Here is a 19,646-nt window from a genome sequence, read left to right on the forward strand (position 1 = left end):
CCTTCCTGCGGCGCTGATTGGCCAGGGAGCCGCGGGGCTGAAGTGACAATTGGCTCGGAAAGCTGTCAGGGCACGGACCCGGCGGGGGAGGAGGAGAAGAGGCTCGAGACTGTGGATGGGGAGCGGGAGGCGGAGGCGGCGGCGGGGAGCGGAGCCCGGAGCGCCGGGAAAAGGTAGGAGCGGCCGGGCCGGGCACTCTGGGGCCGTTTACGGGGAGACCGGGGTCTCGAGAGAAAGGTGAGGGCGGGACTGCCGACCTCCCCCGAGGTCCCCAGCACCCTATTCCCCGAGGGGGCGGGGCCCCCTCTTCCTCCTCCGCTGCCCGCGCCCCCTATTCCCGGAGGAGGCGGCGCCCCAACCTTTGAGGGGATCCCGGGTCCCGCCCCAACTCGGGCTGGGCCGCAGACCCCTTCCCCGCGCCCCACCCACCCCTCGGGGACCCCTCCCCTCCGTGCCTCCCGGGTGGAGAGGGGCTCCCCGCGTCCCCGCCCCTCGCCCCCTCCGGCCTCGACAGCTCCCCCTCCCTCCCCGCCACCTGCCCCATCTCGCTGGGACTGCGCCGGGGGGCTCGGGTTTTATTGCCAGCGCTTCTCTCGGCGCCCCCTCCCCATTCCGGCTGGTACGCGCACCCCCCCAGCATCCCTAACTGAAAAGGGCCTCGGGGCCGGTCCCAGCCCGTTCCCAGCGCCTCCCCCGGTCAGCCCCGGACGTCTTCTGGTCTCCCCCCTTCTCTGAGCTGCGAGGCTGGACGTGGAGGAGCCCATCCGGCTGCTGGCAGCCGCAGTCCCCCAGCTTCCGCGCCATTCTCCCGTTTGGGGAGCCCGGGAGCCCTGCTCTCCGCTCGCATTCCCCGGGGAGCTCGAGGTTCTGCCCCCCGTTACTGGGAGCCGGACGGCTGCCGAAGTTGGCTAATGGGAGAACTTGACGAGTGTGTAGCTTATAAACAGGCGATGAATAAGTTAGGATCCTTCGGGTGGGCGCGCCATAGAAATGTAAATAAGGACATTAGTCTAGTGGCCGCTGCTTGGCTGGTTGCTGTGGGAGACTTGAATAACCTTGAAAGGTGTAAATCTTGAAACAAAAGGCAGGAAGTGTTTGAAGGAAAGCCCGGGTCCCCTGGGCGGTGGGTTTATGATTAATCTGGTTTAATGGCCTTTCGTTCCTTTCTTCTCGATCCACACCCACCTTAAGGTGCTGGAGGTCTTTGCTATAGTTTAAAATATCCGTAGGTAAAACTACTTGCAGTTTTGGCTTTGCAGGAATAGTATTTTCTGCAGAATGGAGAAGGCAAAGTAGTTGACTAAGGTAAAACTGCGTGGGCCCCAGCTGTAACTAAGCTGGAGGATATTCCTCGTGTAAGGAAGCAAGCGCGTATTTATTAAGCGGGTACTCTATGCCAGCAAGCCCCGTGCTAAACAATTTACAGATATCTTTTATTCCTCACGAAGATCTGGAAGGGAAGTGCTATGATTATTCCCTTCTTACATTTGAGGAAACTGAGGGGTAGACAGTGATGAAGTGATTTACTTAAAATCACTGAGCTAGTATTTATTTGCCAAAGGATTTTCCGAATTAAGGTCTTTTAGACTTTAAATTCAAATTCACTTGCTAGCCCTTATTTCCTTGCATATGAGCTATGGGAGGATCCTTAGAGATTTCCTCGTTTGATCCCCTCGTTTTCCTGTGTGCTTCAGTGACCTCTCTATAATAGAATATAGCTTACATGACTCAATTTCAGGCCTTTTCACTACTAGTCCAATGTTCTCCATTCACTGTATTCGAATTAGCATGAGTGCCATTGAATTGACAATAGATGTCCAGTGGTGTAATACTTTGCATGTATAAAAATTCTTCATATGTTTTAATATTACTTCCTTTATTCTCATTAAATCATCCTTCATGTTGATGTAGTATTGGAGTGGTGTTCATTGTGACAAAATGCTTAGAATTAGAGTCATCAAGAGTGTACGTTCTAAGGAGATACTAACTATTGCTTTTACTTCCAAGTTGATAAGCACTGTTAAGTGCCTACTAGATGTTAATAATGCAGCTATGTGTGGAAATGGATTGAGTGCCAAGTTTAAAATCATGAAGATCTGAATTCAAATGTGGCCTCACATACTAGCCCCATTTGCCTCAGTTTCTTCATCTGTAAAATGAGCTAGAAAAGAAAATGTCAAACTACTCCAGTATCTTTGCCAAGAAAACCCTGAATGGGGTCACAAAGAGGAGGGCACAACTGAACAATAATTAACAATAGCAAGCAATTCTATGGCACCTAAAGCTTGGCAAAACACTTTACAGGTGTTACCTTTTGACCCTCACTGCAAATTGGTCCTGTAGGTGCTATATTATGCCCATTTTCAGATGAAAAAACATACAGAGCAGTTAAGTGACTCCCTCTGGGTTACACAGCCTACAGTTCAAAGTTTTGGAGATAACTAAGAAAGGCAATTCTAGTTACAAAGTGTATCTCTAAGTCCCCAAGGGTAATGATTTGTGAATTGTAAATCTGAATCCATTCTTCCTTCAACTGAGATCTTTTTAAAGGTTATTTCCTGGAAGACCAAAAAGAATTGAGACTGATTGGAAGCACTTGGAGGGTTATATACTATCTATGTGGAGATATTAACCCATGGCCTCCTCAGCCAACTACAAAAACTATAAGGGAATGGTTAAGATGGAGTACAGAATATAAAGTTAACTTAAATGTATCCAAAGAAATTAATTGCCAACCCCCATCTTCTCTCTATGCTATCTTATTTGAACAAAGTAAATTAAACTGGCCTTTCATATGTTTTGGTCATCATTACAGCACCAGTTTGATTTTGTTAATCTCAGAGCAAGATTGTGAAGCTATTACCTTGGTGTAGACCTACAAAAATAACTCTGATAAAACCAGGCCTATCATGATACTATTAACAACTCACTCCTCCCATTAACCAACATTTACTTTTACTTTCCTTATCTGGTCTGCCTGAAGGAACTTGTTGGTCTTAATCACCACTGGTGATTGAGATATCCACAAAAACATTTTTAGTTTGTCAAAGTGTCTGTTTTCTCTATGTATGTATTTCTGTCTCAATGTCTCTGTATGTGTTGTCTCTGTAAATGTAATTATATCTCAGAACCTGGGAAGAACTTAAAAATAAAACCATTGCTAATCATTTCAGGGTTTCCTTTCACTTTTCTGAGAATCTGATGCGATTATGAGTTTAGAAAAGTATTTCAGACTTTGAGTATCTTGGCTTATTTCATTACTTAAGAATGTTTCTTGGATATTTTGCTTTTAGGTTTCTGTAGTTTCTTTTCATCCTTTATTTCTTGTTAATGCATCTTCAAATGTGCTTGAAGGGTATTCATAGAACAGCGGTTGAATTTCTGAGTAGAATAGACTCTAGTTCACACAAGCTGATCACAGAAGTTCTGACATGCTCAGCTAACAATGAGCTTGTGTGTTGGCTGAATCAAATTTGTGGTACTGCCAATTAATTTGCAGAGCAAAATTGGAATTCATTCTGTGTAAAATCTTGGCTTTTCAGAGTGGAACAGAGTGATACTTCTGGGTATTGCCAGTAAACTGGTTGGTGAACATATAGTATGAGACAAGGAACACAAATTTATTTCTAAAGGAAAGTAGACTTTTCTGTGGAAGCTGACCCCAGAAATGACTTGTCAGCCTGTTTTTAAAACACATTTGTTCCTGTTTCCTGAAGATTTGATGCTGACTGGATAGATTCCAGTTCAAAGCATCTCAGTTTAAAAATGGCTTATTTGTCAGTTTGCCTATGAATTTTAAAGCTAGATAATGGAAGGATTAACTATAACTATTCCAGCCTTTATCTTTAGACATTTAGAAAAAAATAAGAGTTAAAAACTAGTAAGGAAATGATGAACTTGCTTTTTTACATATATCAATGAGTATAAGCCAAGATAGTTAAGGGGAGAGAGAAACTACAAGCAACATTTGTATGTATTCTTATCTACTAAATCACATAAGGACCTGAAAAGGGGATCCACTGTTAAGACATTTGATCCCGGCTTTAATAAGTTTGTTTGTTTGTTGTAATTAGAGTTTGGAGGGTTTTTGTCTTTTGGAGTTCTTTCTTTTTTGAATTATTCTCCATTATGGAAGAAGGAATCTCATCTTGCTATTCATATTCCTTCTCTCCCACCTGCATCTCCCAAACCCCTACATCTTGGTTGTATAACTAGGTTCTGTGGAATCTGCTTCTTTGGTTTTTAACCAGAGCATTCTGGCTTGACTAAACTACATTTGGTAAGCCACTTGTAGCTTCAGTAAATTCAAGTCCTTTCTTTTTCTGCTGGATCTAAAGGAAATACAGTCTGATAGTGTTTTCGCTTAAAAAAAAGGTTGTCTTCAGTCAAGTTCCTCTTTCCAAACTTCTGTCCTGAGCCCAGCACCTTCATCCTGAGCTTTGGGTTTGAGAAGCTGTCAAAACTTATAGGAAAGAATAACATCATTGATTGAAGGATGTGAGATGAGAGAGTCTGAGGAATAGATGAAAACTGTATCTCTACTTAATGGGTCACCAGATTGGGCTTTCATTCAAATTACCTTTCACTTTGGACATAAGTTTCACTCTGGAGCTAGAAAAACATGCTGCAGTCACTCATATTCTTCTTGTGGTTGTAGTGAAGAGAAAGAGGGAGATGAACAAGTTCTGGACCCTATCTCATCACTCAGAAACTATTCAGTGGCTTCTCTTTCTCTATCAAGTCTGCCCACCTAACCCCATGCATGGGAAATTTGCCAGACTAATCTGCCTCAAACATTGCTTTCATCATTTCATTCCTTTGCTCAGATATCTTCAGTGGAGACTCACAGGATAAAGTCTAAACTCTACACTAGCCTTCAGAGCCCCCACAAGCTGGCCACAGACTGTTTCCAGACATCTCAACCCCAGCTACTTTTCTTCTTCACTTCTCTCCTCTGCCTGTCTTTTAGCTTGTAATGTTATCAGTGTTTATGGAATGATTCCACCAGCCGAAAGAAAGTGCCCTTCCTCTTTGGTTTACCTTAAATTAAATTTTTGTCTTAGTCATATCTTTTCTGCCCCTCAGTATCCTCCCCCCATCCCCATTTCCCCTATAGAAATAAATGCCTGTAAGGCTGGGACTGGGATTTTTGGTTTTTTGTTTCCCTTTGGTATTCATTGCCAGAGGCCAGTGCTGTGCCTTTTTCAGAATAGATGATTAATGTATGTTTATTGAATTGAATTCCTTTATCTTTTCCTTGCCTCTGCCAATTTATGCTCTGCCTGCCCAATAGATACTAGAACTGGGGTCCTTCTCCCACTTCCACCCAGTGATATCATGCCTAACTAACAACCCCACCTCCCCATCCATATCTTCAATCTTTCATGCCAATGTATTTGAACAATCCTATGCAACATGTTATCACTTTTCCCCATGAAACTTTTTGGGTTTTTTATTTTACTTTTTTTCAAAACTATTTTAGTTTTCCAAATATTTGTAAAAATAGTTTTAAGCATTCATTTTTGTAAGACTGTGTTCTAAATTTTCTCTCTCCCTCCCTTATCTCTCCTGACCCTAAGACAGCAATCTGATATAGTTTATACAGGCACAATACTTTAAAATATATTTGCCATGTTGTATAAGAAAATTTTATGCTTTAATTCACATTAGTCTCAATAGTTCTCTCTGGATGTAACGGGCATTTGCCATCCCAAGTCCATTGGAATTGCCCTGAATCACCTGTTGACTATAACATAATCTTGTTACTGTGTACATTGGTTTCCTGATTGTGCTCACTCCATCAGTATCAGTTCTTGTAGGACTTTCCCAGGATTTTCTGAAATCATCATGCTTGTCATTTCTTATAGAACAATAATATTTCCATTACCGTCACATACCATAACTTTATTCAGCCATTCCCCAATTAATGGGCATCCACTCAATTTCCAGTGCCTTGACACTACAAAAGGGCTGCTATAAACATTTTTGCACATATGGATCCTTTTCCCTTTCTTATAATCTCTTTAGAATAAAGACCCAATAATGAGACTGGTGGGTCAAAGGCTATGCTTCATTTACACTTCTATTATAATTACTGTGCTCATATACTGTGCACATGTTTTAATTGAGACAAAAAAGAAAATATTTTCAGCTGGAGGAATAGAGAAAAACTATGCAGAACTCTATTGAGAGCAGGGGACTGGTTGTGGGCACTTTAATTTTTGTATCCCCAATACTTAACATAGTGGCTTGCATTTGGTAAGCACTTAATACAAATGTCATCAATATTTTGAGATGAGGACTGCCTTAAACTTATTTAAATTTTCCAAAATTCCTAACACAATGTCTTCAGCATAGTAGATACTCAAGAAATATTTGTTCAGTTTTATTCACTCAAGTCAGACTACCATTATTTTCCCATTTAGAGCATAGAACATCATTGAATCTGGCCATCCTTGACTTAGATGCTTAAAAAAAAAAAAAAAAAAAAAAAGCTTCAGAACAAAAATCCTATCTTCTACAGGAAGCCTTCGCCAACTCTTAATTTTATTGCCATCTTTCTGTTAATTATTTCCTATGATTTGTATATATTTGTTTGGATGTTGTCTCCCCCCTTAGATTTCTTTTTTTAACTTTGTTTGATGAAGCAATTGGAGTTAAGTAACTCGCCCAGGATCACACAGGTAGCTTCTGAATAGACTTTTGAACTCAGGTTCTTCTGCCTCCAAGGCCAGTGGCTCTATCCAATATACTACTTAGGTTCTTCCTCCCCTACTCCCATTCCCCTCCCCCCTCTTAGATTTTTGTGCTCCCTAAGGACATACTGTCCTTTATCTTTTTGTATCTCCAACTCTTAGCAGCTTCTGGTACATCCTTTATTGAACTGTTTATCAAGTTGAATTTTAGAATTGAATTTTTTGGTATTGACTTTAAATTTAAGGTAGACATTTAGTTTATAAAACATTTTTCTTCTCACATCCATCATGCATTTGGTATAATATAGTAAAATAGATTTCCAAAAATATTTCAGCTATTTCTCAGAAAACATCATCTGACTTGATTAGAAATTTATCTGAAAGACAGTAATACTGTGTAAAAGAAAAGAAGGCCTGACAAAAACTAGCCATTTCTCTTCTCTAGTATCATGTAAAGTGTTCAGGCCATAGGTTATCTGTGTGTATATACTTAGGCGAACATACTGCCTAGACTTCTTGGGACAATGCTAATTTCAAATATCCTTTATTAAACCATGGAAATATTGCCCAAAGTCCCAATTGTTGGTAAATGCTATCTAAATGAATCAAGTTATTACAATGTCAAAATAAATAGGTCACAAAAGATTAAACCAAAATATGGAGACTCATAGGCTAAAGAAATATGAATATAATTACAAAACTATTTGTATAAAAAATATCAAATATCTATAGTTATGTATAAAAAGTCCATTTGTATTATCATTGGCAACATTAAGTTGCTAAGGGTTCATGAAGACTACTTCTGTACACTCCCTTCTTTTTTTTTTTTTTTTTTTTTTTTTTTTTTTTTTGAAGTAAGATGGACAGACATATTAGTATTACAGATAAAATAAAATCCTTTTGAAACTTTTCCCATTATCTTGTTCTTCCCCTTCTCTCTTCTAGGTTCTGAAACTGCCCTACTAAAGGTCAGAGTAGTCTTCAGTAGAAAATTTAGTTACATCACTAATCTGCAGTAGAGTTTGGTTTGGGAAACATTTGACTTATTTAATTAAGGTAACAGAATTTATAATTCTCTGATTAATTTGCCAGTTTAGAAGTAGTAATCTTTAAAACTGGATGCCCAGTCTAGGGGCTCTGAATTAGCTACTATAACAGCAACCCATTGCTAAGAGTAACAATAACTTTGTTGTTATTTTATTGAGGGTGGGGAGGGGAGAATTTTTGATCAAATGACCCCCCCTTTCCCTCCCCCCCAAAAAAAATACGTAGTCTTAGATTGTTAGGTAGTTTTGGTTTGGTTTGTTTTTTTTGCTGAGGCAGTTGGGGTTAAGTGACTTGCCCAGGGTCACACACCTAGAAAGTGTTAAGTGTCTGAGGCCAGATTTGAACTCAGGCCTTTCTGACTTTAGGGCCCTCATTCTATCCACTGTGCCACCTAACTGTCCCTCTTAATTTACATAGAACCCAGTAACATGAACTTCTGTAACTTCTAACCAGATTGCAAAGGAGTACTACCACCAGTTTCCCTTTGTTTCCAAGTTGCCCAAAAAGGGGGGAAAGGAGAAAGAAATGATCTTCCAATGCATACTTGACTATCTTTTAGATTTCCTGAATAGTTATTAGATGAGTCTTTTCACTGTTTGAAACTTTGATCCTTAAAAGGATCTTATACCCTTTTTTGAAAACCTGCTGGAAGTAGTGATTTCATCCTATATTAAGATTGGAAAGTCTTTTATATTCCAGACTGCCCCTGGAACCACAGATCATGAATCATTTTACTGGAAATGAAAGGCATCTAAAATCAATTTACATGTTCTGTTTAACTCAAAATACTTACAATGATGTTTCACAAATCATAGTACCCTTATTTTAGAAAGTCTTGAATTCAGGAAATAGAAGTCCATTTGAAGTTGTTATAATAAATTGGTGTAGTTGCATGAGACTGGTTTCATTTAAATTGGATGAAGACAAATGAAATTTTATAAAAATAATAGAGCAGTTCAAACAACATGGAATAGTAGAAAGAACATTGAACTGGAAATCAAGATGGATTTCACTTCTGTCCTTGCTACTATTACAAATTTTGTAACCTGGGAAAAATCATCAAGCCTTTTTTCCTATTGGGTTATAATGATAATCTCTGTGTGTGCATATGTGTGCATATATATGTGCAAATACATACATATATGCACATAAAATTTTAATGACTGTTTTTTATTATCCTAAATACCATGGCTCATTAACAACCATTCCAGCAATATAACTAGTATTCCTCTAGTCTGATCTTTTTCAAGTAAAATTACCTTAAAGACTAAACAAATCTCTAAGTAGATAGGCTTGTATTTGATGGCTTTGCTGTTTCCCTAATTGGGAGGGAAATGTTTACAATTCCCTTTCTTTCTCCTTCAGTACATAAACACTTCCTTCTGGTATCAATACTAGAGAGAGAGACTGAAGTTTTAAAGCCCACTGAGGATTCAGTGCATTGTCCTGGAGGAAGGAAATCTGGTTTAAGTCCTTCCTCCAGTTCAGCCTTTCCCCTCATCTATCCATATGACAAAGTTGGGCAGTTTCTAAGGAAGGTCCCTTCAAACTCTAATGGTTTATGACCTCTCTACCTCTGGGAATATTGATGGGGAATTAGCAAGTTTTTGTGTAGTTTTTCTCCTTGTCATCTTTTATTTAGCATATAAGAATCTAATCCTTTTGGTCAAATTGTATAATAAAATTAATTTCTTAGAAAATATGCTACAGGGGCAGCTAGGTGGTGCAATGGATAGAGCACCAGCCCTGAATTCAGGAGGACCAGAGTTCAAATTTGGCCTCAAGACACTTAACACGTCCTAGCGGTGTGACCTTGGGCAAGTCACTTAACCCCAGCCTCAGAAAAAGAAAAAAAAGAAAAGAAAAGAAAATATGCTACAAAGAAATATGATATTACCAATTTATATTATCTTTTCCTCTTCTGGAAATGAATATATATATTTAGAGACCAGGATGCCTATCTTTCATGATTATTGAATAGAGTAAAACAACATTAAAATAATGATATTTAAGAATACTTAGATTATACACTTACTATTATATTATTACTTAGATTATATACTGACAATATTGGGTAAACAGACATACTTTTCTTATTACCATTATATTTGTTTGTAATAGCATTGTTGCTATTAGATCCTACAATTGGCTCAAAGTATCCCCCTTATAAATGTCATGAAATTTATGACTTTCAAAATAATTATTCAAGATTGTTCTATTTCATATCATACATTATAGCCTAGACTTAAACTTAGATTTGAGTAATAAAAAGCCAGTTTGTATTATGTTGTTTTGACAGTAAAGTGAAAAATTAGATTGAAGATTAGTAGATCTTAAAATTATCTGTTAATTAAGCATATGACAGGAGTATCCCCAATATACTATTTATTCCATTTCAGAAAAGGTTGGTTTAAAAGTAGTGATTCTAAGTTTCATTGCTAGAAGAGTAGAAGAGTTTGTAACTACAAAGTTAATTTTGTGCCTTGATTTTCCTAGGAAAACAGCATGAGTTGAAATGCCTTTCTTTTGGAAATTATTTAAAGAACTGCTCACTTTCTAGACCCTGTCACAAAATAGAGGTTTTGTTAACATTTTATTTTATTTTTTAATTAATTTTATAATTATAACATTTTTTGACAGTACATATGCATAGGTAATTTTTTACAACATTATTTTATACTCCCTTCTGTTCCGAATTTTTCCCCTCCTTCCCTCCACCCCCTCCCCTAGATGGCAGGCATTCCCATACATATTAAATATGTTATGGTATATCTTAGGTTTTTGTTAACATTTTAAAATATTTCTTTCCCCTTACCAGCTTCAAAGCAGAACTTAAGGGATAATTAGTGTTAAGTTTAAAAGTCTGCCATTTAGAGAGCAACTTAATGGCTTGCCTGCAATGTCCAAATGACCCTTATTGAAATCTAGAAAGTGTTAAAGGATAAAACATCTGAGACCTTTTGATTGTGGAAGTAATGGTTTTGATAATAACTCACATTTATGTGGCATATTATATAGGTAGAGTCAATAGCATGAACAAATGAAAAACCATTTATTAATCACTTGCTACGTAGCTAAGTGATGGTGATACAAATAGAAATGTAAGATAGCTTCAGCTGTAAAAGAGCTTACGTTCTGTAAGGGACACAGTTGCTACTAGTCAGATAGACTAGTCAGGAGTCCTTAGGGAGCAACGGCAAAGCAGACTGTAATGCCTTTTCTTTAGTGTCATTTCAACCGATAAAATCATAACAATTTCTGATTTCTGACAAGGACTTAGGTGATGAGAACTTTATTTTCTCAGGCTTCGGTAGATGTAGCTACATCACCTACATAAACAGATATCCAACAGCATTTTCATGAAGTTTTCCTCCTAAAGTATGGCTATAGGACCTGGATGGGAAGGATCCTCAAATGATGCCATTCCAGAGGCTCTTGGTTCTGAATGTCTGCCTGTGGTTCCAAGGAAAGGTGGTTTAAGAGCAGTATGACAAATGTCTCTCCCATCATGCCTGGTACGTTGCACCTTCAGTAGCTGGTTTGCCTGCTCCAAAGGTGGCTGGTGGTCCTTTTTCCTTTATGATGGCTATGGGAATTGGATTGGAGTTCCTGGATTTACCTGTCAGTTGGTGGTAGTTGTTTGTACTTTGTTCTCAAAGAGGACCATGATAACAGGGAGGTGGTGCCATGACATGGATTTACATGTGGGAGGGCTGTGCAGAGTTACCCACATTCTCCTCTAAAGTGATCAGGATTCAGATAAGAACCAGGACTATTAGAGAAGGCCTTGGGAGACCTTGGCCTTTGATAGTTAAGATGTTTAACAGGTCTCAGTTTGTCTGAAGTAATGCCCATTAGGTGATTAATAAGAATTGAGGCAAAGGATAGCCTCTTTTACCTAGGTCCTCCCCCCAAAAAAAAAATCCAATCTAGGAGGGGAAGACTGGCCAAAACTGAAACATTTTCTATTTACCTTCATTCCAGTTAATTAGGGCCCACACAATAATCCATGGAAGATTGGCCTAGGATGGATTGTTGGTCAATCAACGAGAGCCAGAGCACCTCCTAAGATATCTTGGGTTTTACTGACTAGATGTCTTTCTTTCTTAAGGGGGCAGTTAATTATCAGTTGGCAGAGATATTTTGGGGATACTGGAGGTCCCTTCTCACAGGATTTGTTTCCCTCCACTGAGGCTGTTCTTAGTACTTAAGACCATCAGCCCATATCAATTATTAAGCAGAACAATATACTGCTTGAGTGCATATTCATGATATTTAGGTTATATACTATTCAAAAATTAAGATTATCTCTTTTCTGTTATTCTGTTTTTCTCATAGAAACAAGTTATTTAACTTTGCAAAAAATTCAGATTTTATAATATATAGGTAGATAATGACTTTTGCCTTTTCAGAATTAGCTAATTTTTGGATTTTGTTCGTTAAATGGTCTGTGGCAGTTTTTCCTATGTCCTGGAGAAATGGCTAGTTTTTGAATGAACTGGCTTTTCCTAAATTTTGTGACCCTTTTCAATTACTAATAATAAATACTTGCTATATGTTCATAGTTTCAGGCAATTATAACTCAGAATGACTTTCCTAAATTTATTTGAATATGTGCTACAGGGTAAATTTAACAATTCTAGATCTGTTAATTATCTGGTTTATGCTCTGTAATAGAGGTAATAATAATGCTTTTGAAACATCTAAATGATAGATTTTTTTCCCCCTAGATCTTTGTAGGTTCTCTTGAATTACTCTTAAGCTTTGCAGAAGCAATAATTCTGTCTAGACTTTTTCTCCTAGTTGGAGGGGGAGGGGCTAGGTGGGGAGGCAAGCTATGGGAAGAAGCTGAGAGCAGAAGAGGGAGGAAAGGCCTGTGCTTCTCTAGCCGAACACACCCAGATACCACTCACCCAGACATATAATCTTACCTGTACTCCACCCTGTCACACCCTCCTGTACCCGGCCATTGCTATTGTTTGGGGTGTTTCCTTTTTTGCTGCTCAAACTCCCTCTGGTCTGAGCAGACCAGTAAACCTGGCCAAAGGGGGTCAGTACCTCACTCAGTGGTAGGGTTCCCTATTGTCCCCCAGGAAGAATAAAAGAAACCATGGGCAGAAACTAGGAGAACTTGTTAACCCTCCCGATTTGATTCTTTTCCCTCTCTACATGTTCTGTCTTGGTGATTTCATCAGCTCCCATGGATTCGCCTCTTGCTCTGTATAAATGGCCCCCAAATTTATATATCTAGTTCTAAAATGTTTCTTGAATTTCAGTCTCATGTTACCAAATTCCTGCTACACATCTTTTCCTGCATATCCTAAAGGCATCTCAGACCAGAGACTCATTATATTTATGTTAGCTCCATTCCTTTGTGAAGTTTTCCATTTCTTCTGAGGGTATCATCCTCGACTCTTCCATTTTCTTAACCCCATATCCAATTTTTTACATAGTTCCCAAATAATTTCCTTGACCATACTATTCTTATGCAGTCAATACCAGAGTCATCCTATCACCCTAGGAGCAAATATACACTTCTGTGTTTGGCATTTATTTTGTTTTCTGACTGCAGCCTATCTTTCCAGTCTTTCTTATTACTCCTTTTTCATACATTCTACTCCTTGCTGTTCCTAAAACATAACATTCGATTTTTTCTCACTTCATCCATACCTCTTAGAATCCATGTTTTCTGTCAAGATTGAGTTCTAGTGCTTTTCCATGAGCCACACTGCACCCTTACCCTTTTCTCCCTCCCTCCCAAATTCCTAGAGCTTTTCCCACCAAAATGATTTTGTATTCATTTCATATATACCCGGCTATGAACACGTGTCCCCTGTAGAGTGAGGACAAAAACTATTTTGTATTCTTAGTGTTTTGCCCAGTGCCTGAAGCTTAGAAGATGCTTAATAAATGTTTTTTCCATCCTATCTACTACATCTCTTACATCCATTCCTTTTTTTTTAGAATATATTTTATAAGCTCTAACCTTATCATATCTTTCCCTGGATTATTGAAGTAGCTTCCTCATTGGTTCCCCTGCTTCCAATCTCTCTCCTTGCCAATCTAAATTCCATATAGCTACTAAGTTGATATTTGGGAGACAGATGATAAGGATTACAGATTTAGAGCTGGAAGAAATCACATCTAATGCAACTTTTTTATTTTATAAAAGAAAAGAACTCTTATAAAGAGTTGGAAGTACTTTTATAGAACTCTTCCTTTTTCCTTTTTCTCCCCCTTCTAAACACACAGTATCTATACAACCTACAATGACTCTCTTACTCTAGGATAAAAGACAAAATACTCTAACTCTTATCCATCTTTCCAGTCTTATAATTGCTTCTCTTTACCCACATTCTTTTCTGATAAAATGGTCCCATCCCTTACATTCCAACTCCTGAAATTATTCCTTTCCTCCCCCTACCTCATAGACACTGCTCAGGTGCCATCTCCTTTGGGAAGCCTTTCCTGACCTGACACATCCCAACCTTCCCCTTCCTTTTTCTCCCTAATTGTTAATACTTTGTTCCTCCTAAATGTGGCTTTGTATTTTATTGACTTAGAAGCACTTTCTATTTACTTATGTACTTGGTATATTATCTCCTCCCCTTCCCCACTGAAAGATCTCTGAGGGCAGGGATGGTTTCCTTTTTGTACTTGTGTTCCTGGGGCCCAACTCAGGGCCTTGCTCATAGCGTCTTGTGCAGAGTAATCTTGATTTCAAAATCTGAATTTAATCTTTTTTAAAATGTATAACTTCCCCACTGCCTAATACTTGTTGACATGCTGGAAGTACTTTAATTAATGTTTGTTGAATGAATGATATATTCTGCCCCTTTTCTTTCTCATTCAATGAGCACTGCAGAGTTCACAACAAAAGCAGCTTTGGTATTCTAGGAGTAGCCTGGTGCTATTAGTCTTGGTATGTACGGATTTAAAACCCCCAGCTTAAACATACTTTAGAGGGTGCTTCTATAGCCTGTCTTGCTGTTGGCCCTGGCTTGGTGGGAGGTATGCTTGTCAGTAAAAAGAAGCATGCCATTAAAGCTCATTTTTAGAAACTACTTGTGGAGAAGTCAAACTGAAGTTCATACTTAGCCCTTAAATGGATACAATACCCTAAGATATTAAGATACAGTTACTTTAAAAAAAAGATTATGTAGCTAGCTTTATTTTTCATGGAAATATATCATGTTGAATGTAGCTACAGCTCTATTACATACACAGCACTGACTAGGGCAGTATATGCAGGGAACAAGTTCATAAGTTGGTTAGAACTATAGTCTAGGCTCTTAGAAGAATTGAGGAATCTTAGCTCTGAAGGACATATGGAGATTTGGGACAAAGACCCCGTCCTTAACTAACTAGACTTCACTTTTAAAGATAACAGTGAATGGTAAGTCACTACTCTAAGTTAAACCACATCTATTTTTTGACAGTTCTAATTGTTATACATAACTCATGTTGAGCCAAAGTCTATACTTTTTTTCAATCACTGATTTTAATTTTGTTCTTTAGACCCAAGCAGGACAAGACTTAATGTTTCATCCCTGTGACAACCTTCCCAATATTTGAATACAGTGGTAATGTGCCTCCTTCTCCTAGTCTTCTCTTCTCCAGGCTAAAACCACTCAGTTGTTTCAACCAGCTCTCATGCAGTTTTGAGTCCCTTCAGGATCTTGTTTACCATCCTCTGGACATCTTCGAGTTTTTCAGGAAATTGGCTGGACATGTTATTTTAGATGCTGTCTAACTAGAGCAGAATACAAGCTTATTTTACTTCCCTCACTTTGGAGAGTTTGATAGTACTAAATCATCATTTTAGCTTTTCTTTTACATATCATTGTTAACCCTATAGCTGACTTGTCAAGTCATTCCAACCTAATACTTCTTATCTCCATCCCCTTTACCTGCACTCACACAGACTCTGTCTTAATTCAGGCCATCAGCATCCTTCATAAATTAATGACTAGACATAGCTCTACCAATAGTTCATTAAAGTATCTGTTTTCCTATAGCTCTTTCAGTTTCCTTTTTTTCTTATCAATTTGGCCAAGTTGGAACCAATCCCAGAATTGTTTTAATTTGTATTTCTTTAATTATTAGTGGTTTTGAGTATTTTTCCTTATTTTATTTCAAGATTAACTTAAATGCCATCTCCTCTTTGAAATCTTTTCCAATTCTTTCCCTTCCATTAAGTTTCTCAACTTTTCTTTTTTCCCCCCCACATTCAGCCCTTCCTCCCCCCATAGCATATAAGTTCCTTGTGAATAAGTATTGTTTTGTTTTTGTCTTTCTGTCCCTAGCACCTTATATATAATAAATAATAAATGTTAGTAAAATGAAGACAGTAAATCCATATGGGAATTAGCCAGTGAAGAGCACAAGAAGATTGTAGTACTCCCTCTGCCTAGATTCTTTTTTCTTTCTTTTCTTTTTTTTTTTTTTGCTAAGGCAATTGGGGTTAAGTGACTTGCCTAGTGAGTGACACAGCCAGGAAGTGTTAAGTGTCTGAGGACAAATTTGAACTCAGGTCCTCCTGACTTCAGGGCTAGTCCTCTCTCCACTACATCAACTAGCTGCCCCAATGCTGTTCTTCTCTAAAAACAATCTGAGATCATATTAGCTTTCTTAGTTGCTACATACCATACTCTTGAGCTTCTATCCCCCAAATCCCCAAGATCCTTTTCACCTGGACTAACCATGTGACTTTTTTTCTGCCATTTAAAAAAAATTCCTATGACTTTTCATTTATTCCCATTAAATTTTTCTTCTTAGGTTCAATCTATTGCTATAGTTTTTTTTTTCTTTTTGTATCAATTCTGCCATTCAAAATATTAGCTATCACTTCTTTTTGTAACATTTGCAAATTTGCTCTTCTTAGAGCAGAACCAAGGACAAAAGCCTTTGAGATTGACATCAATTGATTTACCACCATTTTCTGAGGCTAGTTTTTCATGCCTTTCCAAATACATCTAATTCTACTATCCCACAAAAAGTCCACATTGTGTCAGACTTTGTCAGGTACTATTTCACAAAAATACAATAAATTTACCTTGTTACTTTCAAAATCATCCTTATTTGTACTTCCTTCTGAACTTGGTCCTCTTCTGTGGATTTGTGAACTTTTAGAAATGTTTCAATGGCCTTCTTCCTTTTCTTCTTTTTTTGAGGGGGAGTAAGTATCCCTATCATTACTCTTTCCTATCCTCCCAAACAATTAAAAGAAAATAAAGGAGGAAAGATCTTTTGTAAAAAAAAATAATCGTAGTCAAGCAAAATAAATTCACACATCCAAGAATGTCTCTCTCCATATCTTAACTGTCAGCTCTCTTAGTAAATAGGTAATATGTTTCATTGGAGGGTTTCTGGAGATGTTGTTGATCATTGATTGTTTTGATAATATTTTAGTCTTTCACAATTGTTTTTCTCCACAACATTGTTATTCTTATATTAATTATTCTAATTTTGCTTACCTCACTCTGCATCAGGTCATATTCTCTAGGGTTCTCTGACATAATCTCTTTCAAATTCTTAAAGTACAGTAATATTTTATTACATACATATACCACATGTGTTTGTTGAACACATGGTTGATGGGAACACTCTAAATTTCCTTGTATTTCTTTTCTCCTTTAAGTGTTCTCTTCAAGATCAGAGAGTTAATTTTGCTTATGACTGAATAATAGTCATATTATTGACTCCCAGAATTATAGTCCCTCTTAACTAACATTCTCTGTGCCATTTTTTCTTGTTGAATTTGGTGTATTTCTACACCTCATCCTTAGCATCTGTATTCAATGTTCTTTTGTGTTCAGATAAAGAATGAAGTTCTTCTGATACCAATTCTCTTACACTTCTTCCATATGTGTATACTTTTCTCATACAGGAGAAAAAGTAAGCAAGTTTCAATTCCCTGTTTTAACATTCTACACAAGCATATTCCTTTTAAGCTCCCTTTTATTTCCCCTTTTAACATCCCAACAACAGAGCCACTCCCCCTTTTCCAAGTCCTCTGTTTTTCTTATTTAGCTTCCTTCTTACCCTTTGAAGACATAAAACCCTTGTTTCTATTTCCCCGTTAGATTGTTAGCAGTATATCATCAGAATGCTAAGCATCTCAGTGACTTGTATATTTGGGTGTCCTGGTATGATTATTGCTAGGAATGTAGGCATTGCTGAATTGTTCTTATTCCCTGTTATTCCCATTTAAAAAGGTAAGAGACATAATTTCTGGATAATTAACAATCATTTTATTAATTATAGCTTGGTGGGCAATTTATAAAAGGGTCATTTGTCTGTCTCTCCTAAACCTAAGACCCTTTATGGAACCTATTCAGTACTTATATGTTTTTGGAAGAATGGGTATTCCTGAGGGTACAAATCAACTCTGATGGGTTCACAAGTAATGAGAGAATGAATATTATAATGAGAGATAGGACAGAAACTTATCTATACCTATATAGCACCACCTTTTAGGATAATCTAAACAAAAGGAGGAATACATTTCTACTCAGTCTTGCCTGACTTAAAACTGTGGGCAGCAATTTACCTAGACTAGAATTTCTTTACCTTTTGAATAAGTTTCACCCAAAATGTCATTGCATTATTCAGCCCTGCACTCCAAGAGCTGTCCAAATAACCTGAATGGGGAAATAGAAAGGGGGAAAAACCTTTATCCTAATTCAGTAATTTGTTATTAAAATAAAAAATAAATAATAATTTCTCTCACTGCCTTTCTTCCATAACGTGGAGCCTTCCACTCTTTTTGCCTCTAGATAACAGAACCTTGCAGGTATGGGTCTCCAACTTGTTTGTCTGAGCTGAGTCCCTTACTTTTCTGGAAGGTCTTGTTTCTTCTTGCTCATGGGCTTCCATCTAACTTTTTATATAGTTCTGGGCTAGAGTAAGTAATTGACTGAAATTGATTCTTGAATTTTTCTGTCATTACATCTGATATCTTTTTTTTTTTTTTTTTTTTCAAGATTGCTGGAATAAAGGTGTAGGAGCTATTTGGTTAGCCATCTTAGTCAGAAACCTTCTACATGTCTTTTGCATCTGTGGCTACCACTTCAAATGTCCCACAAGGAGGGGTATATTAGTTCTGTCTTTATCAAATTACCCAATACAAAGATGATCATGGAAATCATACCTCTCTTGATCCTTGATAAACATTTTAAAAAAGGCAGAGGAGCCACCTCATTAACCATAATGAAAGGCTCCTATCTTTTTTGTTCATTTTCACATTTGAGTTGTGTCCTTCTCCATCTTCCTCCACCTGGGACACTTCTTCCTTGTATACATGATGCAAAACTTCGAATTCTCAGTCATTCATATATCTGTGGCCAGAAAAATGGCCAAATGGCCACGTGATTTTCTTTCTTTGAAGCCTTATACTATTCTTCATTCCCTGGACCAAGTTCATATCCTGCCTTTGAAACTTACTGGCTTTGTGTCTCCTGACACAAGTTCCTTAGGCTCTGTGTACCTCAGCCGACTAAGCCTTTAGAATTTAGTCTCAAAGATGTAGATGACTTGCCACCTTTATCAGTGGATAAAGACAGGGATTTCTTCACACAAAAATTTTTACAGCATCCTAGCATTTTTGTTTTCATCTTCAATTGTACTCTTTTTTATCTCTTCCTCTAATATTTCAAAACTTTGAATTTGTCAGTGAGCTACCTGTTGAAACACTATTCTTCTTGGACAACTTGAACTTTTCACCTTGCATTCTAACCTAGAAAACCTTCCATCCCTCTTGAGTCAACTCAAGGATCTAGGATGCTACCAATATAATTTCTGAACTCTTAAAATCTATTCTATGAATAGCAGACTGGAATGTCACATTCTTTTCTGTCCCCCACTAAATTCATGTCCCTCACATGCTTGACTTTGGGGACACAA

At 37.9% G+C, this 19,646-nt stretch overlaps 1 protein-coding gene across 1 annotated transcript in view; it reads left to right on the forward strand.

Moving 5' to 3' along the window:
* Positions 1–216: 216 nt before the first annotated feature.
* CTTNBP2NL (CTTNBP2 N-terminal like) overlaps positions 217–19,646 on the forward strand; it is a 68,073-nt gene continuing 48,643 nt past the window's right edge. The window contains 1 exon segment of the mRNA XM_074263068.1: positions 217–237. The gene's annotated coding sequence lies outside the window, so the exon portion shown is untranslated.

Source organism: Sminthopsis crassicaudata, chromosome 4 (assembly GCF_048593235.1).
Source record: "Sminthopsis crassicaudata isolate SCR6 chromosome 4, ASM4859323v1, whole genome shotgun sequence".
Classification (NCBI taxonomy): domain Eukaryota; kingdom Metazoa; phylum Chordata; class Mammalia; order Dasyuromorphia; family Dasyuridae; genus Sminthopsis; species Sminthopsis crassicaudata.